Source organism: Astatotilapia calliptera, chromosome 18 (assembly GCF_964374335.1).
Source record: "Astatotilapia calliptera chromosome 18, fAstCal68.1, whole genome shotgun sequence".
NCBI classification, from domain to species: domain Eukaryota; kingdom Metazoa; phylum Chordata; class Actinopteri; order Cichliformes; family Cichlidae; genus Astatotilapia; species Astatotilapia calliptera.
In genome coordinates this window covers 30,462,510-30,470,659 of record NC_137439.1, presented here as the reverse complement: position 1 = coordinate 30,470,659, position 8,150 = coordinate 30,462,510, and the positions used below count along the sequence as shown (strand labels likewise).

Genomic DNA, 8,150 nt, shown 5'->3' with positions numbered 1-8,150 from the left:
CTGACTTCTGGGGTTTCCTTCAATCCCATGTCTGGTTCACAGACGGGACACCAGGTTGTTGTTACTGGGATTGTGGACAATCCCAGTAACAACCATTTTAGATGGTATTGGTTTGATATAATTCAAATTTTATTATGAAAAGATTTCTGGCACTTTAATGGTGTATTTGAAAAACCACCATTTAAAAGCAACTCTGACCTTTTCAACAAATTTCCTTTGTTTGTCAATAAGAAATATTGCAATTTGCCTGTTTTTTTTATTAGTAATATATCAAAAATATTTAGGTGTATGCATGCTTTATTCTAAGAGCCAAGGATGCAAGGGATTTGATCATTCAGAGGGACAGATTCCTTGCATTTTGGGGAATTTGATCAAATAAATGATTGTTTGTGCTTAAAACACCCTTTACCTGTACATTTAAAGCATTTAAGACAAAATCTGTTAATTTGTCCATTAATAAATTTTACATTTGGGCTGCACTTTAAATAGATTTTAATTTTCCCAGAAAACACATTTTAAAACATCCACTCGTGTAATTGTTAAATGTAAGTTTGCTCCCTTCCATAACCCAAAGTGACCTTACCATAATAACAGAAATTGATGACAAATTAACCGTTAATATTTCAGACGAACTTCCAAACTAAAGGTTCTGGAAAGTTATGCTGACATTTATATTATTTATTAGTTAAAAGATTCCCATTGGGTCAAATCAAAAAGATGAAGAATTATTTAGCCATCAAACACTTATATGTTTGAGATCATTTTGATGAAAAACAGTCACAGTTTGTTAAAAATTACAAATGTTACTTCAGCAGCAGCTAAAGAATTTTAACTGTCGAATAATACAAATTTGTTGAGCCTGAGAGCATTTACAGCAGTACAATGGTGCGCGAGAGGCTGGCTGAAAACATGCAGAAACATGTCATCCAGTACAGAGCGTCAGTGTGGACGTGCAGCAGCGAAGCAGCGCCTTTGTTGTTAAAATGGAAGCTGAATGAAAAGTAGAAATCCAGCTTCCAGATAATTAAGACTGTTCAGCAGTGAGTGTTATTAATATGTACAAAAATACACAGAGCTCAAAGCAGCTGATGAGAGGGGGAATAGCAGCAGGCTTTCATTCATCTCACTCCTTTGTGTGGGTGCGGTAGTAACACACTCTCTCTCCCTCTCTGGCTCTCTCTCTCTCACATACACACACACACACACACACACACACACACACACACACGGAGGCTTTTGTTGTGGCCCCCGTATTGCGTAAACAGTGAAGACAAATGAACAAAAATCACCGCTGATTGTCGACAGGTAAGACTAAAGAGGCTTGGGCTGTGTGTCAGTGGGCCATCTGGGAATAAAGTGATAGGCTGAGAGAGAGAGAGAGAGAGAGAGAGAGCGAGAGAGAGAGAGAGTGTGTGTGTGTGTGTTTGTGTGTGTGTGAGAGAGAGAGAGGGAGAAATAGAGAAATAGACAAAGAGAAAAGGTAACAATGAATCAGTGCTCTTTAGAAATGGAGATCAATTTCCACATGGTTGCTTTAAAGGCTTTGGCAGGAGAATAATATATAAGTGTGTGCGCTTCTGTGTTCATGTTTGTGTGTCCATGAATCATTTCATCGTGCATTTGTGTGTGTTTTATGCGCTTATTTTGTGCACAGAGATTGAACAGGTGTGTGTGTGTGTGTGTGTGTGTGTGTGTGTGTGTGTGTGTGTGTGTGAGTGAGTGAGTGAGTGAGTGAGTGAGAGAGGGTGCCTTTGAAGGAGGTCCCGGCTCCATCTCTCAGCAAATCAGCAGGCCAGAAAATCCAATCTGCCTGGAGAGACAGCAGGCTGTACATCATCTGCCATGGATGGACACTATCAGCGCTTTATCAGTGACCACCCCCTTACAAATACACACACACACACACACACACACACACACACACACACACACACACACACACACACACACACACACACACACACACACACACACAATTTTTCAATAAGCACATGCATGAAAGAACACACACAGCCCACTGTGACAGAGACTGATGGGCGTTATTACCATAGTGGTTGTGTGGAGGGATGGAGGGAGGTGGAGGCAGGAAGTGAAACTCTGGCTTTAGTCCGAGGACCTTGAGACGCTAATGCAGATGCTGACAGCTGTGACAGTCTCTCTTTGCCGGTGATACCTTAGTATTCCAGCATGTACGCTATGTTGATATTAACCTCTGCTGTCACTAAGTTACTCGCAAATGATCCTGTGTCATAGCGTCACACTCATTTGGATAAGAGTGGATGGGTTCCCAAGGACCTTGCACCATTGATGGAATTGAAGAACGGCGGGTGTGGGAGGAGGGGCTTTCCAAAGCTATGTGACCATTAAAGAAACCGCTCTGATGGTATGACTTTAAATTGTGTCATTAGGACTGAATAAAATCCCCCCCAGAATGGAGAAAAATAAATAAGCTGAAGGTAAAAAAAAAGAAAGAAAGAAAAAAATGAGCCAAATGGAAAAACTTTCAATGTTCAGGTCCTCAGTGTGCTCACTATAGTGCTAACATGTTTTTCTGTTTACACTCAAAAGCTGTCATGTGCTCTTGCTTTGTCACGATTCAAGTTATGTTTGGACAAGTTAGAGGACCACCAGTGTATATGTGGCACTGCCATATACTGTATATAAAAGATGGACATCATTTCTGACTCTGAAGTCTAATTAAAATACATTTTTCTTATATATTACCAAATCACAACAACAGTTGCCTCAGGACATTTTGTATTGTAGAATAAAGATGTACAATATTACAGAAAAAAACAACAACAATTTTAAAATAAAATAAAATTGAAGAAAAACAATTATTAAAGTAAGTTTGTGGTCTAAAAAGCTAACTTCATATCTCACAGAAGGTGGTTGCTGAAAATCTTGGCTGTTCAGAGTGCTGTATGTGTGTATTAATGGAAAGTTCACAAGGAGTCAGTTTAGGCTGGTTTCAGTCTGAGCTAAAAAGAACGACTGTTGCTCAGTGGTCCAAACTGTTGCAGATGAAAGCGAGTTTTGCATTCCTTTTGGGAACTAATTTCCCAGAGCCTGGAGGAAGACTGGAGAAACATACAATCCACAGTGAAGTTGGGTGCCACGTGATCTGCTGGGGATGCAGGTTGGTCCGTTCTGTTTTATCAAGTCCAAAGTGAATGCAGCAGTCTACCTCATGCCTCCATCTGCTTTATGGAAATGCCGATTTCCTTACTTAGCACCTGCCCACAGTGCCAAAACTGCTACCAAACAGTTTCCTGACTGATCAGACAACTCGACTGGCCTGAACCCCACAGAGAATATACAACAAGAGAAAAATGAGCTTAAGGTTGCTATTAAAGCAATCTGGGCTTCAGTAACAGCTCAGCAGTGCCACAGCTGATATCCTGCATGAAACCACGTCACACTGATGTAATAGTTCACGGTAAAGGAGTCACATCCAAGTAGTGAATGTAGAAGCTTGCACAGACTGGTCTTGCTGTTGTGCTCAGGAGAGGACGCGCACTCAGTTTAGTTATCCAACAGGATAAGTGTATGCAAAGGGAAAAGTACACCAGAGAAAACGTGTGATTGGTTAAAACGCAGCTCGTTTGCTCATGTGTTTAGTGTTTCTGTGTCTGAGTAAATATAAGTATGAGCAGGAGGGGCAGAGCGAGGCAGGCTGGGTGGGGTAGGTTGGGGGGGCAGTGGAAAGTGAGGCGAAAAAAAGATTGGGCTTATAGCAATCACTCCTCCATCTATCTGTCTGGATAATTAATATAAATCTGCTCATTTGTCTTCAGCCAATCAATCTAGATTTACACTTGCACATGCACACACAGGGACGTGCACACACATACATGGAGTTACGAGCACACTTAAATGCTTCTTGATGCCCTGATTGTCTGCTTATATGGCTCTGCAGAAATCTGTAATGAGAGAGAATGAAGCAGTGAAGGCGGGATAGAAGAAAAATATTCTGATTAGAGAAAAATGAGTGAAATATTGATGGAACTCTATCAGTCTCCGTGTGCTTCATTTGCCACTCTGGCAGATTGGTTGGATGGGTGAAATTGTAAGGACTGCACCACAGCAGCTGGGAAGAATGCAGGTTTTTAGCCACTTTGGATCACTTGCTGTCACAGAGTTTGAGATTTGTTAAATGTAATTCAAGTTTCTTACAAGTTGGGTACTATAAATTCACAGTTTTGCTCATTATCTGTGTATTTCAAGTTTGAAATGAGTTAAGGGAACACAAAAGTCTAACTGGAAAGAAAGGAGAGATGGTTAAAAGAGTAGTTAAATCACATTGCATGAGAGGTAAAAAAAAAATAGAAGGAGAAGTTGGTGGGGGAAATACTGAAGTCTTACCACTTGTTTCACTTCCGGTCCATAATATCCACCCACGAGAGCTTTGCTTTGGAACTGAAATGAAAAAACATGATGAAGCAAAACTGGAAAGAATCAGCACAGAAGTAGAACAAAGATTAATAATCAAATGTAGCCTTTTTGAATGACTTACTTTTTTCTTTTTGCCTTATTGTTATTTTTTTATTCTGCTGTTTTTGATGATTACGACACATTCTGTCCCATGTTGATCAACCTTTTTGAGTTCAGGTCAGACCAGTTTGAATGGCTCATTCATTAGAACCTGGTGTTTGGGGGGGAAATACATGAACATAATGGGATTTCTCTTAGGAATAACCTCCAAAAACAATTTTGTGCAATTTCCAACTAGTAAGACGATATTAGTACGGAATTGAAAATATTAATTAACCTGGGCATGTATTGGTAGCAGTTCCAGGTATAAACAATTTAAGATGGTTGGAGGGTTTTTAAATATCACCAAGTAATAATTTAGGATCAAATAATACACTTTGTACAACTAAATACATCGATCTAGCTTCATCATAGGTGTAGTAGGCAGTAATTGATTTGTTGCTAGACGAGTACATTATCGAACTGGTTAACTTTCACTGAGACTCCGCCATAAAGGTTTCCATGATTGTGTTGACGATGTCCTGAGGTCAGTGAAGGGGATTTTCCACTAACAGGGCAACCTTTAAAGATGGCTGCGCTATGCCGAGCTTTTCAATCTTTTGTGATGTATTAAATAATTCAAGAGTGTCTGCCGGCAAACTTTAAACTAATGTATTTTGGCTCAACAAACAACATCCTGGTAATGTGTTTCACACTTTATTCATAGAAAAGCACTGAGATTCCAACACAAATCAATATAAAATGGTAGTAGCGTTACATAAATAGTAATAAATTCTCGCTTTATAGACAGTAGCTCAAGAAGTCGCACAAAAAAAAAAAATTACAAAAAAAGAAAAGGTGTTGATGATAAGCTATGATACTTCTGTGGCAACAAATACTGGAGATACCTTTTCATAATCAGTAGCACAAAGAGGCAACAAACACTTTCAAATATCCCTTAAAGTTGGAAAGAATTCAAAAACAAAAACTGGGAAAACAGTAGGTGAACTAGATCTCTACCAGCAAACAGTACTTCTCCTACAAACCAAAGACAGACGGGGACAACAAAGAAAAACGCCCAGGAACTGGCTGAGTTAGTTAATAAAGAAGGAAAAGAAAAGCAAGGAAAACTTTGCTGCAGTGAATGCATCACATAAAGGCAGCCGACTGGAGCTCCCCGGCGAAATTATTTTCCTAATATATTATCAAAAAAAAAAAAAAATCAATGTATCATTTCATTATCCTCATGTAGAAACCTCGCAGCTTTATTTCGTTTTCTGCAAGCTACTGTAGCGCACTGATGTCAACGTGTTTCAGGATAGTCGCACTTAAACGCAACTGGCTTTAAATCCAACGTCCTCCTTGTGCGAGAGGGATCGAGGTGTTCAAGAACATCGGGGGAAAACAAAACTATAGAAGACCTGAACTCAGCCAGTTTAATGAGGTGAAGAGGAACTGAGAAAGCATTTTTTTTTAAAAGTTAGAAGGAATGAGCACGAGGTCATCCACAAGCCGTCTCTTTTTTTGTTCATACAGTTGCCGTTTCTTGACATTTGCGTATCGTTTCGTCTCACCACAGTGTTGCCGCACAATGCGACACCTCTGAGAAGACACTGAAGGCTTTAGTCCTGATTAAAGAAAACCAACAAACAAAACAAATAAAAAATCAACAACTTTTGTACATTGATCGACCAGAAAGGCATTTTCCACCGTCTTTCGCTTTTTCGTCTCCTCTAAACGTTGCAGCGGAAACAGGCCGGCCACTGTGCACTGTCCGAATATAAGCGTGATGGGTCTCCTTTTCGTCCGCAACACCCCCGTCCTCATTAATAGTGGTTCAACCCACTGGGTCTCTGCACTCAGTTTTAAGGGGGTATATTAAAGAGGGGACAACACCATCAAAGTGGTTCTGCATAGTCAGGTTTAGTAAGAATCCGTTTACAAATGAATGCCTTCCTCATTTTACTCAACTTCAAATAACATGCTCACTTTTGGAAAACACCCCCCATCTTCTATAAAATACAAATAATAATAGCTATTATTGCAAAAAAAAAAAAAAAGAAAAAGAAAAAAAAAAAAGCCAAAAAACAAAAACTGAAAGAAATGTACACAGGAGCACCTGAGAAATGCCTTGAAGTCTTTGCTCTTACAAAACAAAAAAGGGAAAAAAAAAAGTTGTCAAACACCCCTGTCCAAAACAATTCAAGTACACCCCGTCAAAATCATAAAAACAAAGAACAAAACCATAACATACATCATAAATAATTATAACTTTACAATTTTTTGAATTGACACTTTAGTATTTACAATATCTTAAATGCTAAATGCTACTACTTTTTGTTTTGTTTCTTTAAGTGGTGTCCCTGAGAACTGAGTTTAGCCTCTCTTCTTTTTGCTCAGTTTTCCTTTTTTCATTCCCATTCTTCTATCTGCATTTCTTCAGATCCAAAAAAAAAACAAAAACAAAACAAAAAAAGACAGAGAGAAAGAAAGTAAAGGCCCAGAGTTGTGACTGACTACCCAGGTTTTGGGTGAAGGTAGCTCTTGTGGAATGTAAAAGCAGACAGGAAAATGTTCCTCCATTCAAAAAGTGTTCTACCAATAAATAAATGCTGAAGCAGGCAGGAACGCACTGAAGAGGTATTCGTGTGAAGTGCTTTAAACGATGACATTAAGTCTGACCAGTAAAAGATTCAAGCTCTTTCTGTACTGCATTACTGCTGGTAACAACAACACTTTGCCACTGGGTAAGAAAAAGGGGGTGTGGAGATCCCCCATAAAGAGAAAACGGCTTCCTGTGCCAAGATATGTGGTCTCAAATACATACAATGAAGTCATCAAGTAAACTCTAGTCTTTGAGTTTGCACTGCAGTCCTGTGAGAAAGTCAAGGAGGACTCATCTTCACTGTTGATGATGATCATGACCAGCAGCTTTCACAGGTGACTTTGCGTCTTTTCCATCACAAGACCGAGAAACTGAAGGAAAGATGACGGGGCTAGTCTATTTACTGCTGCTCACCTGATATTTAACATTTTACATTTATGTCTTTTTAATTTTGTTTATTTAGGTTTTCAGTGGTTCTGAACACACTACTTGAATACCTTTAATATTTTTGTCCATGAAGCGCCTTGAGGCGACTTTTGTTGTGATTTGGCGCTATATAAATAAAATTGAATTGAATTGAATGTGGGACCAGCAGAGTAAGCTAAAAACAAAGCTAACTAATGACGGCAATGCAGTGGGGCAACAAACTGCAGATCCACGATAAAATACCCAACAAGCCAAATATTACATTTAAAATTAGTCTGTTGCAACTCTAGTCTTTCTTTTTTTTAAAATTTTGCTTGGACTAAAAGATTCTGGGGAGTAGATTTTGTTTTCATTTTAATGAATGCATGCCGCTAAACCAAGCTAGCTAGCCAGTGCTAGCATAAGCAACTTCCTGCTCTCATCCAAAGAGGGTCACATCTGGTTAAATTATTATATATAATCATAAAATTTTATACAATTATTGAAATCTCTTTATCATCAAGCAGCAATAATAAGCTAACAGCACACTATATAACAGCACATTATATGCGTTCTCTGTTGCCTGGGTTCTCTCTGGGTGGTGTGGCTTCCTCCCACAGTCCAAAGACATTAATTGGTCATCCTGAAATAGCAGTTAGTGTGAATT

General features: G+C 39.0%; 1 long non-coding RNA gene across 1 annotated transcript; it reads right to left on the bottom strand.

Moving 5' to 3' along the window:
• Positions 1 to 3,786: 3,786 nt before the first annotated feature.
• On the bottom strand, positions 3,787 to 4,647 carry LOC145421981 (uncharacterized). The gene is made up of 3 exons (XR_013903344.1): positions 4,517 to 4,647; positions 4,366 to 4,419; positions 3,787 to 3,923 (listed from the first exon to the last, which is right to left on the bottom strand). It is a non-coding gene; the product is annotated as an uncharacterized LOC145421981 (long non-coding RNA).
• Between the last annotated feature and the right edge of the window lie 3,503 nt (positions 4,648 to 8,150).